General features: G+C 41.1%; 1 long non-coding RNA gene across 4 annotated transcripts in view; it reads left to right on the top strand.

Annotated features, from left to right (window-relative positions):
* The first annotated feature begins 7,038 nt into the window (after positions 1 to 7,038).
* Positions 7,039 to 19,396, top strand: part of LOC129373449 (uncharacterized) — a 46,908-nt gene continuing 34,550 nt past the window's right edge. Inside the window, exons 1-8 of one of the 4 annotated variants that reach the window (XR_008607367.1) lie at positions 7,039 to 7,451; positions 8,598 to 8,691; positions 9,159 to 9,312; positions 9,412 to 9,488; positions 9,624 to 9,884; positions 10,824 to 11,023; positions 11,139 to 11,299; positions 14,091 to 14,172. This is a non-coding gene — a long non-coding RNA (uncharacterized LOC129373449). The other 3 variants (XR_008607364.1, XR_008607366.1, XR_008607365.1) reach the window with 3 other exon arrangements.

Below are 19,396 nucleotides of genomic sequence, written 5' to 3'. Positions count from 1 at the left end.
TGTATTCCAGCCATTTCTAGAAGCTCTTTGATTAGTTTGCTCTCAAAGTTGGCCCCTTGGTCAGAATGTATACAACGAGGAAACCCATAAATGAGAAAGAAGTTGTTCCAGAGACGACGAGCAACTTCCTTGGCAGTCTGATTCTTACAGGGGAAGGCATGTGCCATCTTGGAAAAATGATCAGTCACAACTAGAACATCCACAGACTTGTTCCCTTGCTCAGCAGTCCAAAAGTCTATGCAGACTAATTCCATAGGCTCAGTAGTGACTATGTTTTGGAGTGGTGCACGGCTGTGCGGTTCCGCTGTCTTTCCTACAATGCAGCGCTGACAGCACCGAACATAGTTCATTACATCACGGCCCATGCCACTCCAGAAAAATCTTTGTCTCACCAGAGACAAGGTACGGTGCTGGCCTTGGTGACCTGCTGCATCATGGAGACCATGGAGAACTTTTTGCTTCATTGAGTCAGGTACTATGAACTGGAGGATTTTCTTGTTCATGTGAGGATCTCTCCTTGCCTTGTACAGCATGCCATTCTGTATGGTGAGTCTGGTCCAGTGTTTCAGCAGCTTAATCACGCTCTGTGATTCATTAGTCCTTTCACGTTTGGTAGGTCTTCTATGTCTCCGTACAAAGTACATGGCTCTGTTGATTGTGTCGTCAGCTTCCTGCCAATTGACAAGCTGGCTCTGTGGGAATGCAGATGACTGGTTTTCATCCAGAAGAAAATTGGGGTCAATACTAGTTCCCATCATTTGGCTCACACCTCCGCTGGACTGAACATTGAAGATGGCAGCAACCTCCTCTGCTGAGACTGAGCCTTTTGTGTTTAGTGGAACTGTATCTTGAATTGGATCATTTGGTATCTCACCACCATCATCTACAACAGCTTGACAGTTGTTGGACACTCTGAAGACATCCTGCACGAGTTTGTCATTCACACTGTTGACCTGGTCCAACAGCAAGGTATATGGCTCATTTACGAGGCGATGACCCACACATGACTGGACAAATGGCTCACGGCTCAAGGCATCTGCAACAATGTTCTTTGGGCCAGGGATGTATTTCAGGTCAAAGTCATATGCAGCAAGCTTTGCCACCCACCGCTGTTCACACGCATCAAGTCTGGGTTTGGTCAGGATATAGGTCAATGGATTATTGTCAGTCCATATGGTGAAGTGTCTGCCCTTCAACCAATGGCTGAATTTGTCACATACTGCCCATTTCAAGGCAAGAAATTCAAGCCGGTGTGCAGGTAGTTCAGTTGGGAACGTGAAAGAGTTCTACTTGCAAAGGTGACTGGTCTGGCCACTTTTCCACCAGGTGGCAGTTGTGACAGGACAGCGCCAATCCCATCAAAGGATGCGTCGACAGCTAGAATAAATGGTGCCTTGAAATCTGGATGGGCTAGAGTAACACTTGTCATGAGGTCATGTTTCAGTGTCTCAAAAGCAATCTGGCATGCATCTGTCCAATCAGCAGGTGTCAGTTTCACATGACCTCTTTTTTGACAAGTTTGCGACCTTGTTTGTGCTTGTTTTGAGCGTCCAGTCCAGCTGTGAGCTTAAATAGTGGTTTTGCCTTTGCAGAACATGCCTCAATGAAGCTTTGATAGTACATCACCATGCCTAGATAAGTCCTGATTTTGCTAGGGCAAGGTGTTTTTCCATCAGACTCCATTAGGTCAGTGACTTGGACTTCATTTATGGCCTTCACTTTCTCAGGATCTGTTCGGACACCATGGTCATTGATGACATGTCCAAGAAACTTCACAGTCCGCCTTAGGAAGAAGCACTTCTTGGGTGCGAGTTTAAGATTGTGTTCTTTGAGACGGGAGAAAACCATTTGTAGGCGATGGAGTGCGGTTTCCTCTGTAGGTGCAAATACCATCAGATCATCAAGGTAGCACAATAGGCTTGTGAAGTTCTCATCCCCGAATATCGACATCATCATCCTCATGAATGTAGCCGGACTATTGCACAGGCCTTGAGGAGGCGGTTGTATTCATGTAATCCAAAAGGGGACGAGAATGCTGTATATTTTTTGTCATCAGGGTGCAGAGGGACATTATAAAAGCCTGATGTCAGGTCCATTGTTGAGAAGAATGCATTACCACCAAGGGCAGCCAAAGCATCAGCTTGATGCGGTAGTGGGTAAGCATCTTTCACAGTTCTCGCATTGAGCCATCTGAAGTCAGTGCAGACTCTGAGGTCACCATTTGGTTTCCATACCAGAACAAGTGCAGATGCATATTCGCTGTTTGACTTCTGGATAATGCTCTCTCTTCCATCTCATTCAGAGTCATTCTCAGTTTCTCATATTGGCTTGGTGGTATGCGCCTGTAGGGTAAACGAAATGGCTTGTCATCAACAAGATGGATGCGGTGAACGAACCCCTTAGCTTCTCCACAATCCATCTTGTGACGGGAGAAGATTGACTCATGCTGCACAATGAGGTCAAGGAGCTTGTCTTTCCACTGCAGTGGCACTTCACATGATTTCAGGTCAATGTCTTGCAGACCCAGAACTTTCAGCGTATTCATCATGTCCTCCTCTGACCTTGGTTGCACAACTGTACTCTGTATACATTGCACATTACACTCAATTTTGTCAGCTTTTGGCAGGTCTTCAACTGCAATACATGGAGACACATCTGCTAATTTGGCATTTCTCTTCAGTACTATAACCCTGTCTGTAGGATTGATGACCCTAACAGGTACCCATCGATCTCCCCAAAGAGGAGTGACAACTCTGCCAACAAGGATGTGTTTTGGTCCAGCTTTAGATCGTGTTGGCTCAACAATCACTGTACTGCCTGCTGACATCACCGCCGACTCAGGTAACTTGCTCCAGACAAGGTGCTCACTCTGTGGTTTCAGGGTCACACAACTTTTTACTTTCACTGTCCCTACTTTATCTGGAATGCAATCACCCCTCCAACGTTCTGTGTTGGATAACAGTGACAGAAATTGGCAGTGGTCAGGTGTTTGGCCATTGTTGGGTGAAGAAACTAGTCTCCAGTAACTGTCAGTGCTCTTTAGTTGGGTTAGAATGTGTTTGATTGCATTGCTGCCAAGAATCATCTGTTCTGTCTGTCCTGGAACAACCATTGTTGGAATTATCATCCTGCATCCATAAACCATGACATCAAGGTCATACATGTCTTTGGGGAAAATCTGCTGTCCACCACAGCCTATAATCACATAGTCTTCAGCTGTGCCTTTCGTTATATCAGGACACTGCTGTAAAAGGGATTGAACAGAGGACTCACTTATTGTACAAGCCATTGAACCACTGTCTAATAGTGCTTTGAGGGTGGGGCCATTCTGTACAGACACAGGTGTGTAGAACAGGTTGTTAGTTTCTGCTATTCTTTGGGATCCCTGGAATATCGGTTTCTTGGATGAGGTCAATGTACTACTGTATAACTCAAAGAGGATGCATTATCTTGGATTTCTGGAGACTCATTTTTAGTGGGAGGCTTATTGGGTTCATCTGCACTGTCCTCCCTTGTGTGCAGACCAGTCAGTTTTCCTGATGCTCTGGGGCAGCTCTTTTAGTTGGGCAGTTGTGGCGTGAATGACCTGGAGCATAACACTTGAAACAAAGCCTATTTTCTCTGCAATGTGACAAGGCACTGTGGTCGTCAGCTTTGCAAATAATGCATGGTTTAATAGTGAAACCATTTATTATGTCTGCATTGTCTACAGGTCGCCTGGGTGGAATTCGCCTTCTTTCATGTGGCTGATTAGAGGCTCCATGTAGCAGAACCTTCTCTAACATCGACATTACATCTGTCAGGGAGACATACTGGGCGCTATGTGTCTGGGGGTACTCCTGACTGTTATGTGTAGGGATCAAGCCATAGCCCACTTCTGCTTTGTGCACTTTAATGTCTACTGTCTTCTCGTGGCGCACTGGGAAAGTTTCTTTACAGCTCATCTCAGCATGGTACTGATTCAGCACCTCCAGGACTTCACATGCTGACCACCTGTCAATAGTTTTGGATCTGAAAGTGAGAGCCAGGTCTTTACAGGGACAATTCCTAATAAACATACGTGTCACCTCCATCTCAGGATTTTCAAATGATTTGCCCTGCTCTCTCAGGCAGTCAGAAGCAAGGTCAGCTGCTCTGTTTAGTCTCAGCCAGTAGTCATATGGGTCTTCGTGGTCTTTGGGCAAGGTCGAGTAAAAGTCAGCTAAGGGGACAGCAGAGTATTTAGAAGAGCTGAAGTGTTTTCTGAGGAGACTATAAATCATGTCAGGATGAGCAGTGATGTTAATGTTACTATTTCTAATCCCAAACTTAACTACATCCTTAGCCTTTCCCCTTAGATGCATAAGGATTTCCTCAGCCTGCTCTTCAATCTTAACATCAGTTTTCCTAATGAATGTTCTCATCTGATCTTCCCAATCATGCACTGTAGTGGAGTCTGAGCCATTACCTGCAAAACATGGAGGTTCTTTGACCTTTCTCTGCATGACAACCTGAACCTGGGATACATCAGATACACAACCAGACTGACACACAGTACTCCCTGCAGTGTGTGTGGCTGTAGAACTGGGAGAAACTGTGATATGTGGCTGTATGCGTGAAATGATGCTGTCAGCCAGCTGATGTCCTATCTCTTGTAAAACAGATTTCATCTGTGCAGTTACACATTCAGAACTGTCACTAGTAGGATTATGGACTCTAGCACTAGGAATTTCATCTAATGAGGGCATAAGACCACCAGGAGCAGGACTATCAACAGAAAAAGGAATGGGAGCAAGCACACCTCTTCCTCTTCCAAAACTAATGGGTGTGCTGAACCAAAAGTGGTTACTTTGATTAGACATTGTTCAGGGAGTTTAACAAGTGGAAAGATATTCAAAATCCAAAACACAATAGGAAATAAAATCATCAATTTGGAATAAACAAATAATAAACAAAATAAGTCAGAACAATTTGCATAGTATATTACTCTAATGCTCCATAAAGGTTTAAGTGTACTGCAACGTCTTTTCACTGTCCTGAAATGTTACTGTGAACATGAAACTATACACAAGGTGAATAAATGTATTCAAAACCCGATGTGGCAGACAGGACGGTCACAGGTTCGACGAGCTTGATTGTAGTCCAAGGTCACGGCACCAATGTAACAGCTTCCCCTTTATGCCCGTCCCGTCATACACACAGAGGAGGCCAGTTGGTTGAATTTTCTGTAACAACTGTAATAAATGGTCAACACAAATTAGTACAGTGAGCTCCACTACTGGTCCATCAGCTCTCCGCATACACAGTAGAGCGCTCAACAGACTGCGTCACAAACAATCATTACAATCTGGCTTAACAACATATTTTTCTAACAAATGATCGTATAGTGATATTTGATTATTAATACTTCTTTAAAATTAATTTAACACATTCTATTCTATTTCCTATAAATAAAGAAAAAAAAATAGACAGACAACAATCAAATTTAACTAATAAACTAATTAACAGTAACTTCTAACTGAAACAGGGAACAAACAAACTGACAAGCTGGTAAATACAGCAAACCGACAATACAACAGACAAACCGACAACTCAACTGAAGAAAAACTGACAAACATAACTGACAAAATAATTTACTAATAAATAATATAATATAATTACCTGTAATAAATGGTCAACACAAATTAGTACAGTGAGCTCCACTACTGGTCCATCAGCTCTCCGCATACTGCAATAAAACTCCACGTCAGTCTTTGAGCACACCTACTATGACTATTCAGAAAAGAACTGGATTTGGTGACTTACCACAGTAGAGCGCTCAACAGACTGCGTGGAATTTACGGTTTAGCTTTGTATTTATAGGCAACCAGTAGGGGGCGCCAAAAACCATTCATCACATGGTAATTACAAAACATATTTTAGCAAGAATTTCATCTTAATACCCGTTACACAAGAGTCACATTAAAGTTGATGTTTTTACAGTGAAAAATTGAGAAAAATAAAAGATATGAGTACATTTCAGAGATTTCTGATCATTTCTGCCAGAAAGAAAAGTATTTATGATTGTATTTAAAGTTGGTGGAATAAAATAAAATGAACCAGGATTTCCAGTTTAAAGCCGCCATCGCTCAAGATTCACCTAAAATTGAGTTTCTGTTGGATTTGCACTCAGATTTAATCTGTCTGGTCTGAAATTTATTAAAAATACAGTATTATTCAAGATATAGATCAGGACAAAAAAAACTGGATTGTGTTTCATACTTGGGATGTAATTAAGAAAGAAATACTTAAATAAATGTATATGAGGTTTAAAATATTTTCCTTTTGGTTTGAATTGACTGTTGAGTGAAAGTGGGGAGGAAAAGTTTCACTAATGATCTTGTTGGAGACGACGGGCTGATGACGAGACACTAAAGTTAAAGTTCAGATCTGAAACCAAATGAAATGACGGAGCTGAAGGATGTCAGGGTGAAGGAGCCCAGTGGCAGGAGAGGAAACTCAGGGGAAAAAGGAAATTGGACTCCAAGGTGTTGTAATGTGTGCGACCTGCATTCACATCACTGTGCGTGTGCATCTCACCTTTCCACTGTTTTGACTTTGAAGTTGTGACTTTGTGGAGAGCAGAAGGTGGGAAAACGGAAACCTGGCTCCTGAGGCGCGTGCTCACACACGGGGGGATGGCTTTTAGCATATTCCTGTCTAAATGAAAATTTGTGAAGCAAAACAGCTTGGAAAGATATTCCGTCACCTGTAAAGTCTCAGCAGATCTGCCCTTGGATTTATGTGCGTTTGCTGCCATGTATGCAAGAATCTTAACGCAAAATGGTTCATTAAACTGCCATGTCTTGTTTTAAATTTAGTATTTCTCTCTGCCAAGTGAATACTGATTAATATGCTACGACCCTTCAGCAAGCTGAGACTTTACTCTTTGACTCTGTTTCCATTCACCAGAACTGCGCAAACTGAAATTATGAAAATAAATTTGCTTATGGAAACATAAATAATAAAAAAAAATCCATTAAAAGTTTTGCTGTATTAAAATAGATATATTCCATAAAACTGTAACGGAAACACTTAGGCTACGTTCACATTGCGGCCTTAAGTGACCCAAACCCGATTTTAGATTCACATTTCCAACCGTAAGCGACCTGAAAGTGTCCCGCATGCGCAGTAGAGGGCGCAAAAGCTCAATGTTTTGCCAACCGCCATTAAAAACACGAAGAAGACGAAGAAGAAGAATTGCTCCGCCGTTGCAGAAGTAAAGATAGATGCTAACGGTGGAGCGTATCTTGTTGTCACTGCAGTCCGCCATTGTTGTTACTTTTCTTCCCGCTTTCGTGTATCAGGGCACAGAATATTGACGTTTGTCGCGTATCGATGACGTCCACCTGGCTGAGCAGTCAGGTTCCAAAAGATCAGATATGTACCGAATATCCAAGTGGACCGAGTCACATTCGTCACGAAGAGAGAAGGTAAGTGTCCCATTAAGGAAAAAAATCAAAAAGTAAATCGGAGTTTGGTCACTTCAGGCTGCAGTATGTGAATGTAGCCTTTAGTTTTGTTGGTTGCTTAAAACGGAAGAAGATCGGAAGTAGTCTTCTTGGTGGTTTGGTTTTGTTTTTTCAGTTGCTCCCCCAGATTTCTCACAGCATCGCACAATTCATTCCAATTCAGTCCAAAACTCTTCTGGAAAGTCAATGATTACAATCTCCCCTAAACGCCTCATACGCAGCCGCTCTCCAGAAGGCGGGGCTTGTGGCTCCAACGCCTCTCCTCTGATTGGCTGGCAGATAATCATCGCCGCGACAGATAATCATCGCCGCGACTGATTTCTGATAAGATCTGTGGCGATTTCAGCCTGCGGCGCAGCTCTCCGAAATGTTTCCCGCCCTTCCTGTTTAACACGGAGTCGTCCCGGATTTAACCGATAACTGTCCGATAAACCCGCCTATCATACACACTAGGTTTCACAATAATGACCCAAATAAAACACAGGAAATATTAAGGTAAGCTAAATTGTCGTGGCGGGAGCGAAAGGACCCCTGAACGCTGCGTCGTGTTCGTCACGGTTGCCTTGAGCTGCTAGCAACAGATCTTTAAAACGTCCTCTACCGGCTCCATGAGCTTAGAAGAAAAAACGCTTTAGAAATACAGACGTGAGTGAAAAGACTTACTTTTTATTCCCGTTCCATAAAAAGAGGAATGTGGATTCAGGTTCATTAGTTGACTGAGATTTCCAGCTGCAAATGTCAACAAGGTCTCACAGCAGAAGGTTGTTTCTTTAAATTGACATTGATTAATTCACTGCTGCTTTGCTTGTCAATTTAATGGCAGGAGGGAAACAAAAGTCAGAAATATTGGCAAAAGAAGCATTTTTAGATCAGAATATATTCATATTTGTAGCCTCACATTAGATGTTTAATGTTAGGCATTTTAAATCACCATATCATCTTCAATTTTAAGAAAAATGTGAATGTGTGTCACTAGAGACATGCACTGCTTCCTGCTCCCTGTCCTTGCTGCACCATTTCACTGGTCGTCAAACGTTGCAGTGACACGTTTCAGAGTCTTTCCAGCCATTTGTCACGAGTCCTCAAGGTTTCCCTCTGCTTATAAAGGGTAGAGGTCAGCGTCCTTGAATCTCCTCTGTAACGTCTGCAGATAAATAACAGGCAACCCACCGACTGCAACCCGAAGCTCCAAGGACTTCAGGTGATCCTTTAAGTCTTTCTGTTCACAAATACTTGACCTTTTTGTGACATTCAGTTGTCAGCTTCATGATCTGTCATGAGGCGACATAATTATTACATTTTTTATCCACATTAATCAGTTCAGAGAACAACAAGTCAGCAGTGGTCAGAAAAGAATGAATGAATCTATTGTGAAATTAACTTTGCTCTGCTTTGGACACTTTTAGGAGCTTCTTGCAGCCCCAGTCTACCAACACTGAATTACCTTCCACACAAATCACCCAACTTATATATGTTTAACTCATCAGGAAGTTCCTCTCAGTATTTTATTACAATACTCAGATTTCATCAAGAATTAGAACACTATACGATATCTTTTTATGTTCTCTTATGGTATAATTTTATGCATATAATATATTTATATTTTATGAGCTAAAGATTAAAAAATAATCATTTTGATAACAAAGTTCCTCTCCTGCTCTCCCACAGATAGCCATTAGGGGGCAGTGCTGCTTTTCCACAGACGCTGCATGTGGAGCAGCTCAACCTCTCTGTGCTCATGCCCTCAGGCTTTAGGCAAGATTTGTGAAAGAGGACTATTTGAAGAGCATGTTTCGCCCCAGAGGTTGGCCATCCTATTAAGGTGCAAATTACCAACACGTTGTCTGTGCTGGAACAATGCAAACCCGGCTTTGCGGAGGAGGTGATTGCATCTTCCTCCTTTCTCTTTGCCCTCTTAAAGCCTCCCCTCATTCTGCTTGCTGATGAATCTCGGTTCTCCTGCCGCTCCATGCTAGGATTTGATTGTCAGTTTTAATGGTTGGTCACATATGTGTGGTGATTCCCTCTAATGGTTGTGTGCAAACATTTGTGGGTACAAATTAGTGTCATATATTGTCATTCTCTGTGGGATAGAAGTGGTTGCTAAGTGTATGATGTCTCTCTTAACTGCAGAAGACGCTGAAGTGTTCATCGTTAGCCTGGACCCGCAGAATGACGCATCCAAATGAACCCTGAAACATACTTGACTGTATGTTTCTACAAATAGACTTTCTTGAGCCACGTTACTCAGTGACATTTCCTTGAACCCAGTTTTAACTTCAGCCCCAACACCAAGTCTGAAAACTCTTGCAAGGCTTTGAGAGATAGAGAAAAAGTGAGAAATGGCCTGAAGTTCTGTGTTTTTCCACAAACACTGCTGCTGCGGAGCGAGAGGTAAGCTGCAGGTCACATCTTTTTTTAAGTAAGGCTGGCAGAGGTTCACTCCAGAAGTGACTCTGTCTGTGTGTTGGCAACAGGTTGAGTCTGATTCTGAGCTGTGGAAAAGAAAAGCCCTGTTGAAAGCTTAAGGATCGGTTTCCACCCTACTGAAATGTAACAGAGAACATCTTCAGGTTTTAGCATATCTTCCAAAAGTGGATGAAGAAATTGGGAAACTCCTCATTTCTTGTATTACATTTTCCATAATTCTGACCCGGAAGCTGAATTCTCTATGTTTAACTGTCTCTTTGCTGGATGAAGCACTTTTGCTAACATTTACTTTGTCCCTCTTTTTTTTATTTACTCCACATGTGTCAAACTCAAGGCCCGGGGGCCAAATCTGGTCCGCCGTAGCTTTTTATGTGGCCCTTTAGACTCCAGAGTACATGAATAAGTTCTTCCAATTTTTTTCAAATCCTCCAAATTCACACAAAATCACCAGATTCCCACATTTTTCTGATTTTACTGCAGATTTTCTTAAAATTGGTCCAAAACATTGAGTTTGATTGACTGCTGCTTCAGTTTTAGGCCGTGATAAAAAGTCAGATTTAATATTATACATTAGCGCAAATATAAAAATTTCTTACAAATCTTTCTAAATTAGCATCACAAAATATGTGATTTTACAAAAACAGTAAAAAGATCTGGATGGACAGCTATTTATTAATATTTTAACAGCTAAATGGGTTTTATCAACTGGCCCTTTAAGAGCATTCAGATTTCTAAGTTTGACTCTCCTGATTCACTCTGTCTGCTTAATCACTCTTTAGAAAACATGCCTAACTCGCTTTTCTCTGCTGAATTTGTGTTGATCTCAGATGTAGTCAAACTTTGTGCACTCTCATCCAAAAAGTGTTAATTGACACAACTTCAATAATGCATTCACCTCCTCAGTGTGTTTCCACCTCACATCCTGCTGCCAGCTGGTCGCACAGATTGCCTGTCATCTCCACATCTCATCTTTAAGCCCATTTTCTGTACGTAAAATGAACATTTCGTTGCTGCCTCACTCAGCGCCTGACTTCCAGCCTCTCAGAAATCCCACTGAGATGGATTAACTGAATCCTTTTCAACTCAACAGTGTTGGAACTCATGTAAGCGTGCTTTGGACCCTTTTGTCTTCACGAGTGTTCATGGAAGATGTGCAGTGTGAAATAGTTGATATTCAAAACTATCATGTTAAACAAATGCTTGTGTGCAACTTTACAGATCACAGATCTGAGATTGAAGACCGATGAGGAGCAGCGAGCCTGAAGAGAGGGAATCTTAGAACGAGTGAAGTAATAAAAACTGAAAACGAGAGACGGAGATCTTTCAGATCTATGCAACACCCCCACTGAGCAAACTGGGGAGAAGCTGCAAAGAAATGGGTGAGAGCGGTGATGGGGGTGCTTAGTGGGAGGCCGCTCTTTTGAACTAGAGAGGAGGGAAGGATGCAAACCAGACTGCAAACCAGCAGATTAAAGACGGAGAGATCACAACTGATGAGACGGGGGGAAAGTAGAGACTAAACCCTCAGCAAGTCTAGGAATAGAGGAAAGGAGACAAGAGAAGGAGACAAGGCAACGAAAGGTCCAATCTCCCCCGGTGTCTCTGAGCTGCAGCCGGGACTTTGATCCTGCACTTCATTTAAAGTCCACTGTGGGAAACCGTCCCACTTGTACAGGATTAAACCCTCATTCCACTTTATTTGGAATATGAAATATTGCTGACATACATCCAGGATGAGTTCAAATTAAAAAGTTTTTGCAACTGAAATTCAGAAACCTGGTGCAGAAAGATCCTGGCTGCTCATCAGTTCTCTCTCATCACCCTTATAAAGGTGAAACCTGAAGAGAAATTTTAAAGTCTTACTGCATTTTCCCCCCACTCTAATGTGGCTCATTATGTCTTTTGAATTAAACCACCATTAGTGCCCAGCGAGGTACATTAGTATGAGAGAGGAAGCAAAGAGGGGAAATGTTTTTACCAGACATTTCTCATCAGTTAGAGCCTCAAAAGCTACAAAACCCAGGAACATTGGATGTTCACACAGGGACACTGACAAATGTTTTCTTTTTTAATATAATATATTTAAGTGTTTGCAACTCTTGATGAGGAAGAGCAGACACTGGATCAGCATTCCTTGCCACATGATGAAGCCGATTAGCAGTAAAACCTCCTGATCTGGAGCCGACAGCAGCTGTAAACAGGCGACGCTTTCAGACACCAGGGAGTTTTGCAGTCCAGCATTTATTACCAATATTTGTGGTTTAAAGAAAAAAGTTTAAGTGTATCAATGCTTTTCCTGTGATAGTGAGGTTACATTCACACTGCAGCCTCAAGTGATTTTTAATTCAATCGTTCACATTTCCAAATATATGTGACCTATTTGATCTCCAGCGTGAACTGCAAACCACCTGAAAGTGTCCCGCATGCGCAGTAGGGGGCGCAATAACGTCCCACGTTGAGATTGTTTTGCTAACCGCCATTAAAAAGAAGAAGAAGAAGCGCCAAGTGTACTTGAGTGTACTTGGCAGTAAACATAGATGCTAACAATGGCGCAGAATAGTGACGTTTGTCGAGTCTGGATGACCTTCAGAGACACGTGAAAAGATCAGATACTTGGTTTGGGAATATTGTAAGAAAATTTCTAAATCCAAATGGTGATTTATTGTCTTGTTCTGACTTCCTGTTACTTTTCCAACTTCCTGTTCCTCCTGAAGAACATGCTGTGGTGTTTGGGTCATTTTGTGTTCAACCTGCTTCCTGCTCTGCAGGTTTTCTGAATAACGTCTAATTAAACTCCAGCTTTGGGCTGGAAACACCGACGACCTGATGAAACCCTGGTTTAATGAACTTTGCTAACAAAGTTTTCAAGCTGTGTTTGGTTAGAACTGGTGATCTGGCATGAAGTGGAGGCTGTGATGACAAAGGCTCATCAAGCCATTCCAGGACTTGATGAGCCATTGTCCTGTAAGTGAAACGTGTTTAATGTCCTGTTGTCTTTCTTGGTGTTGTGTGGTTGTTGAAGTTTTATTAGCATATTGTTTTGTTTTAATCATTTTCAAGCTGTTAGAAGTGGCATAAAGTCTGTATTAAGTGTGCATTGAGTTTTTGGCTGCCACTGCGGCCTCTTGCTGCTCCTTCAGGCTGATCTGCTGGTTTTATTTTTTATCTAATTACATAGTTTTTACGTCCAAACGGCCGTTTTTATGGCCCATTCTGCTGCACTGCCATCAATGTCCAGAAAGACATCTGCTGCTTGTTCTTTTTATCTGTTTTTATTTATTTTGATGGCGCTTTTCCCTGAAGTTATGAAATGGACTCAAGTTTTTAAATACATTGATCACATATTGATGAAGCCCAGCTTTAAGATGTGTAAAGTTCTAGTTGTCATAAGTCAAAACTAAAGATTTTGTCCAAGACGAGAATAGAAAAACTAGTTTAAAAAATAAAATGGCGGCAATATTTCTAAAAGCGATAATGTGGGATATTTGGGTCTCTCCATATCAAAGGTCAAGACCAAAAATCCAAATTTGCAGAATATCAGATTTCAATTTTAGCCCAATAATAAATGACACATCAATTTAGTTTAAAACGGGCTAAAATCATAACCCGCCGTTATGACTGAGCGTCATAAGATTAGCACTGATTTGATGATTCAGGCCTTTAGGTTATGGGTTCGGCTTCGAAATGATTCAGAAATCAAACAGTTTTTCAGCTTCTTGCTCTTTCCTGCTGCTTTTAAGTTTTCACATTTCAAGACTTTCTGCAGCCCAAATTTATTTCATCACATTCTTTGTGTTGCATGAAAAACATCGTTCTAACTTCACCAGACCTCTTGTTAAAAATTAAAGCTTCTTCGTCAATTTCCATTTTAATCTTCACGATTCTTTTGTTATGAAAGAAATGAGTTTTTTTTTTAAAGCAGTGCTCCTTCCAGGTTTTCTGCACAGGCCCTTCGGCCACTTCTTCTGAAACTCCAGCAGAAACACTGATGTTCGCTCTTCTCTGAAGGCTTCCACACCTTTTCTGCCGAGCAGTTTTCTCTCTTCACAGAGAATAAAAATTTGGGCATGAATGTGGGAAATCAAACCACAAAGATTCCTATGTTAAGACTTAATGGAAAGTGTGGGATCTAACTACTACTTTTTCTGTCTTTCTCGCTTTCACTTTAAGGGGAAAATGACATGCATGTGGCTTTGGATTGATGGATGAATGCAGAGCCTGGAGGCAACAATTTCAACTTACAAGTGAGTCGGTGAGTAATTTCAGCCCAGGCTTTGTGTCAGTTAAAAGACGACACTCCCTCATGCACAAAGTTATGATGGGAGGTTGTCAATCTCTGGTTATATCGCTGCGTTTTTCCACCATGCTGCTTTGACTAGGCCTCTGCTACACGGTGACTGTAAAATGTGACTTTATATTCTTTATTTCTCTGCCATACGAGTCTGTGCTGCTGAGTCGTAGTACTGAACACCTTTTGCTGTGAAACATTGTCTTCTGTTGGCAGGGAAAGACATTTTCAGATTTGTGTTTTTAGCTGTGTCAAGGTGACGCTGTTTATTAGCTTTTCCATGCATTTTATGAATTGTTTGAACATCCGTCAGTTTATTTTGTCAGTTTTGAACAAATATGCAGCACTAAAAATGTTTCACATCAATCCACTTTCATAAACGCAAACTGGATTGCTTTTTGAAAGATTGCAGCTAAATTGTGCAAACAAGAGATTTTAGGAAAGTTTTGTGAATATATTATATTCTGTATGATGAAATATTTGAGTTTATGCAGACACAACAAACACAACCTGAAGTTAGCAGCATCTGTATGGAAGTTTGCTACATTTGAGAATATTTAATGTCCTCAAAACAGTGATATTAAAATGCGGCTAGATAAAAATGCTACAATATTTAAGTGACTATAACTCTCTGAAATTAGTTTTTACTTTAAAACTCAACATTTATTTTATTTCAGACAAAAAGTAAAAGCAAGAAAAAAGAAAAACTAAAGCAAATGTCTTGCCCAGTTGACATTTTACATCATTCAGTCAGTTTAATAGATGAACTTTCACTTGCCAAGACATATTTTGCTTTTGCATTAAGAACAGCTTCGCTGCACACAGAAAACATCCACAAGCTATGTCCATCTATGTCCATCTATGTCCATCTATGTACATCAATGTCCATATATGTCCATCTATGTACATCTATGTCCATATATGTCCATCTATGTCCATCTATGTCCATATATGTCCATCTATGTACATCTATGTCCATATATGTACGGCATATCTCCCGTTGTAACCCGGCATTTGTTGTAACCGGGATGGGAGGAAATTTACGGTTTGTCCGTAAAGCTCCACCTGCAGACTGAGTCTGCAGGCCTCCTGTATGAACAGGCAGCTGCTGCCTCCTTCCATGCATCGTTCAGTCAAACAATAAAAACCGGATATGATCATGAATCAATTAAATCCCCCGGACCAAAAACTGGACCAGTTCTGCTGCTAGTCCTTAGCATTAGTCAACAACTCGGAGGCGGAAGTGAGTGTTGCGCATCACAAATAATTACCAGCCGGAACGCGGTGCGCTCAGCGAAGCTCGTCATTTTCCTCAATTAACTTTTATAATTAGAGCCTCAGTTCTAATGTTTTATGTTAACGGCTCATTTTTAACCCTCCAAATGAAAGTTGATGGGTTTTAGTCACTGCATCTTCTCTCACTCCAGCTTTATGTGTGTGTGTGTGTGTGTGTGTGTGTGTGTGTGTGTGTGTGTGTGTGTGTGTGTGTGTGTGTGTGTGTGTGTGTGTGTGTGTGTGTGTGTGTGTGTGTGTGTGTGTGTGTGTGTGTGCGTACACACACTGTTGTGATGCTTTTGAGGGACAAATGAAGGTGAACAATCACCTTGCTGTGTTCTGTATAATCGGACCGAGACCGGCTGCCTGCCTGGGGCTGAAGCTGCTCTGTTATACTCACTCACATCTCCAGTCCAACATTACCCAAGCAAAAATTATTCAGCGAGTTGGAGTCCTTTTTCAAAGGACTCCAACATTTTGATAGAACAAAAATGTCGTCTCTTTTGCATAAGTTCAGAAAGTGGTCTGCAGTCCAAATGGGTGATCCAGTTTCTTTGTTGACCTGACGTGTTTGTTGTCTTTTCGCTCTTCTTCCCTTTGGTGTTAAAAGCAAATGATGCTGAATCATTTATGAGAAGTGTTTAAGAAAATTCTTCTGGCAAAAATGTGCTCAGCCAACGATTCTTTCACTTTAAAGTAGCAGAGAGTTAATTGGAGGTTTTGTGGTTAATTATACTTTTACCAAATGTGAGACGGCGAGCAAAGACATGGTTTGAATTTTAAATTATTAGTATGATATACAGTTATTTGTTAAGATGCTGCGAAACATTTCATGCATTCGTCCTCACAGATAAACATGAAACCATCGTAAAACTGAAGATTTACACTTAAACCATGTAAGGAAAAATTACATTTTCTGATTTTTATTTTAATAAAGGAATCTACATTTTAGTGGAAATATAACGTATTTATTAACATGACTCCAACTTGTTTGAGTGTTGCATATTTAACCAAAAAGCAGAAATTAAATGGATAATCAGGACTTGGTTTGTAAAAATGTTTATTCTGTTGCTTTGATGAGTATTTCCTTTTACAGTCACATTTTCTCCCATCATCTTTTGTGGCACAAAATTCAAATCACAATAAATGTTGAGATGGGTGGTGGCGATGTATATCACGATATGATTTGTGTAAAACTTGCAATAGAATCCCATACTAATCGAGTGAAATGTATATAAATGTGTTAAACTTGTTTAATACTCATTTGTGGATTTAATTATGTAATGTTTGTAACTTTTGTTTTATGCTGCTAGATCTCCCTTAAAAAATCAAATTTTAAGGAGATCTGGCAATGATAGGCAGCAGCATAATCTCATTAGTGACTGTCTGATTAAATCAAAGCTAAATAAATAAATAGAAAATATATCTCCATGTAGAAACACAATAACTTTAATGTAAGGGACACCTGTGTTGGATCCCGGTGTGGACCGTGGCATCTGCCGCACTCTTCCTGAGCGTCGCGCTGAAACAGGTTAAACCCAAACCGGGTCCAGATAATCAGTTTTTGTTTCTGCCTTTTTAACGAGGGTTTTCACTGTGTGCCGCTCCACGCTGCTGCCTGCTTGCTCTGTATTGATGTTGGACGTTTACGTCAACAAGCATCACCACCGTTAGCCAGTAGACTACAGATCTCTATTATATCACGCTTTCCTTTGTAACAGTACTCAGTAATTGTTGCCATCCTGAAAAGTCCTAATGTTTTGTCTCGCATGTCAAACTGCTGGAAAAATATTAACCAAATTTCTCTGAAGTGAAAACGGTGAAAGAATGTTTTTGATCCTGAGGTGAAATTTGTAACATGTCATGGAAAGAGAAGCCCAGATGTGAGTAATAAAGTCACTGGTCTGCGGGTCACAGTCACGCTGTCGGTGCTCACAGGAACACTTGAACAGGAAAGAGCCAACACTAATGTTATTAGTGACACCTGTGTTCTCTCCAGGTGAGTCACTGTGGCCTCTTACTGACCCCGAAATACTGAAACAGCTTTTAACTACTCGACACACCCAGAACATTATGTGATCTTCTAAATGCTTTGGTGTCTTGAGGGATGATGAACATGGTTTTTAATCCATTAAATAGAAAACTGGTGTTGTGGAGTAGAGGCCACTTTAGAACAGATGGGTTTATTTTCTCTACATGGAGCAAAGGGTGGAGCTGAAACTGACGTTATTGAAGAGGAACGGTCTATAGTCAACACACAGCTTCAGTTATTCCATCTGGAAACTAGAGATTAGGCTGACCTCTGACCTGAACATTCAGAGCCACATGAAGACAGTTACAAAATCCGCTTTCCATCAGCTGGAGAACATTTCCAGGATTAAAGGAAATGTATGTTCTTGATGTAAAGGAGTCATTAGCTGTGTAAAACGCCTGGGTGGACGTAGCCCCGCCTTCGAGGTGCATCTCCTCCTCTGAGCTGCATCTCTCCCCGCTCCTTCAGACTAGCCAGCAGCAGTTAGCAAACACCTGGTAGAACTGGTAATAGAGCTACTTCTCAGAGTGAAGATAGGAGCCGTGTTGTAATGACTTCCTGTAGGCGGAGCTTCAGAATGAGCAGGAACTGTTTAAAGAGACAGAGGCCCAATTTCAACGTATTAAGTCAGAAATATGCATTTTTATAGCATTTGGTATAAACATACTTTATGTATCATTTTTATAACAACCATGTTACATAACATAGTTACTTGATTAATAAAATTATACTTTTGCCTGAAAATCACATAATAAAACGGCTGTAAATAAGTTAGTAGTGCAGAAACTAAGCCCATAAGCTGGTTTGAATTCACCTTGTAAGGTCTTGTTGACATAGCTTCGTTGCATTTTTAGTTTTTGCTTTGTGCCTAAATCTGTCAGAAGGGAACTGTAAAACCAAAGGCATTGCTCCCATAACACATTTGTGATTAAGAAAATAACCTTAAAAAAAAATCTTGAGCTGTGATATGAAGGATTAACTTTCCTCTGCAGCAGCATTATGAGCTTACAGTGAATTATTTCCTTTTATGTTTAGGTGCATCTCGGGTATATTTCCTGAGCAAAAGCCTAACGCTGCAGCAAACATTTCCTGGGAATGTTTCTGTTGGGGAAAGAAAACAGAAATCCACCATTGTTTAGTGAGAAACCCAGTGCAGGTGGAAACTCTCTGTTCTCTCCTTTGGTCTTATGTGACATTTCCGAAAAATCAATACTTTGTTTGTGTGTGACATTTATAAGAAGTTCATAATTTGGTGTAGCTGCAGATTTAATAGCTGAGAGCATACGAGAGAAGGTTGAACCACTGATCCAGACTCTCCACATGACAAGTGCTGATTACACCCATGTTTGCTTCCAAGAAATCATTGCAGGCTTTGAAGGCAGTGGCACCGAGCAAATGGCAGAGAGCTCATGTGGGACAGTGGAAAAGGAAATTATCCCCCTGACCTTGAGCTGGAGAGGTCGTTGTTTTGTCAGGCTTGTGATCTGGACGGGGAGAGCTTACGTCAAATGAATCCGGGGTTTTTATTGGATGTTAAAAGCTCTAAGAAACCTAAATTGCAGGTGAAGGGAGCATGATGATGAGTTGCTTATTTGGAATATTTTTGCAAGAAATATGTTGCTATAATGAGTCAGAGTAGTAAGAACAGGTTTCTGGAGCAGTGACTGACAGTCTGAATCTCCTCTGGTTTCTCGGTTCACCGTTCAGCCTCATCCAGTTTCACCTCTAGCGTTTCTTCCTTCTTTGGACCCAGTTCAACAGGAATAATGTAGAACTGGGTCCAGTTCAGCCATATTCCTACAGGCTTTCTTTTGCTTTTCTTGAGTCATAAAAGGTTTGTAGTGAATAGCGATTAGCATTAGCTGAGATGCTAGCTGTATT

This window comes from Poeciliopsis prolifica, unplaced genomic scaffold (genome assembly GCF_027474105.1).
Source record: "Poeciliopsis prolifica strain line A6 unplaced genomic scaffold, Auburn_PproV2 SCAFFOLD033, whole genome shotgun sequence".
Taxonomy (NCBI): Eukaryota; Metazoa; Chordata; class Actinopteri; order Cyprinodontiformes; family Poeciliidae; genus Poeciliopsis; species Poeciliopsis prolifica.
Note: the sequence above shows the minus strand (reverse complement) of the source record. Positions and strands in the feature narration are given on the sequence as shown.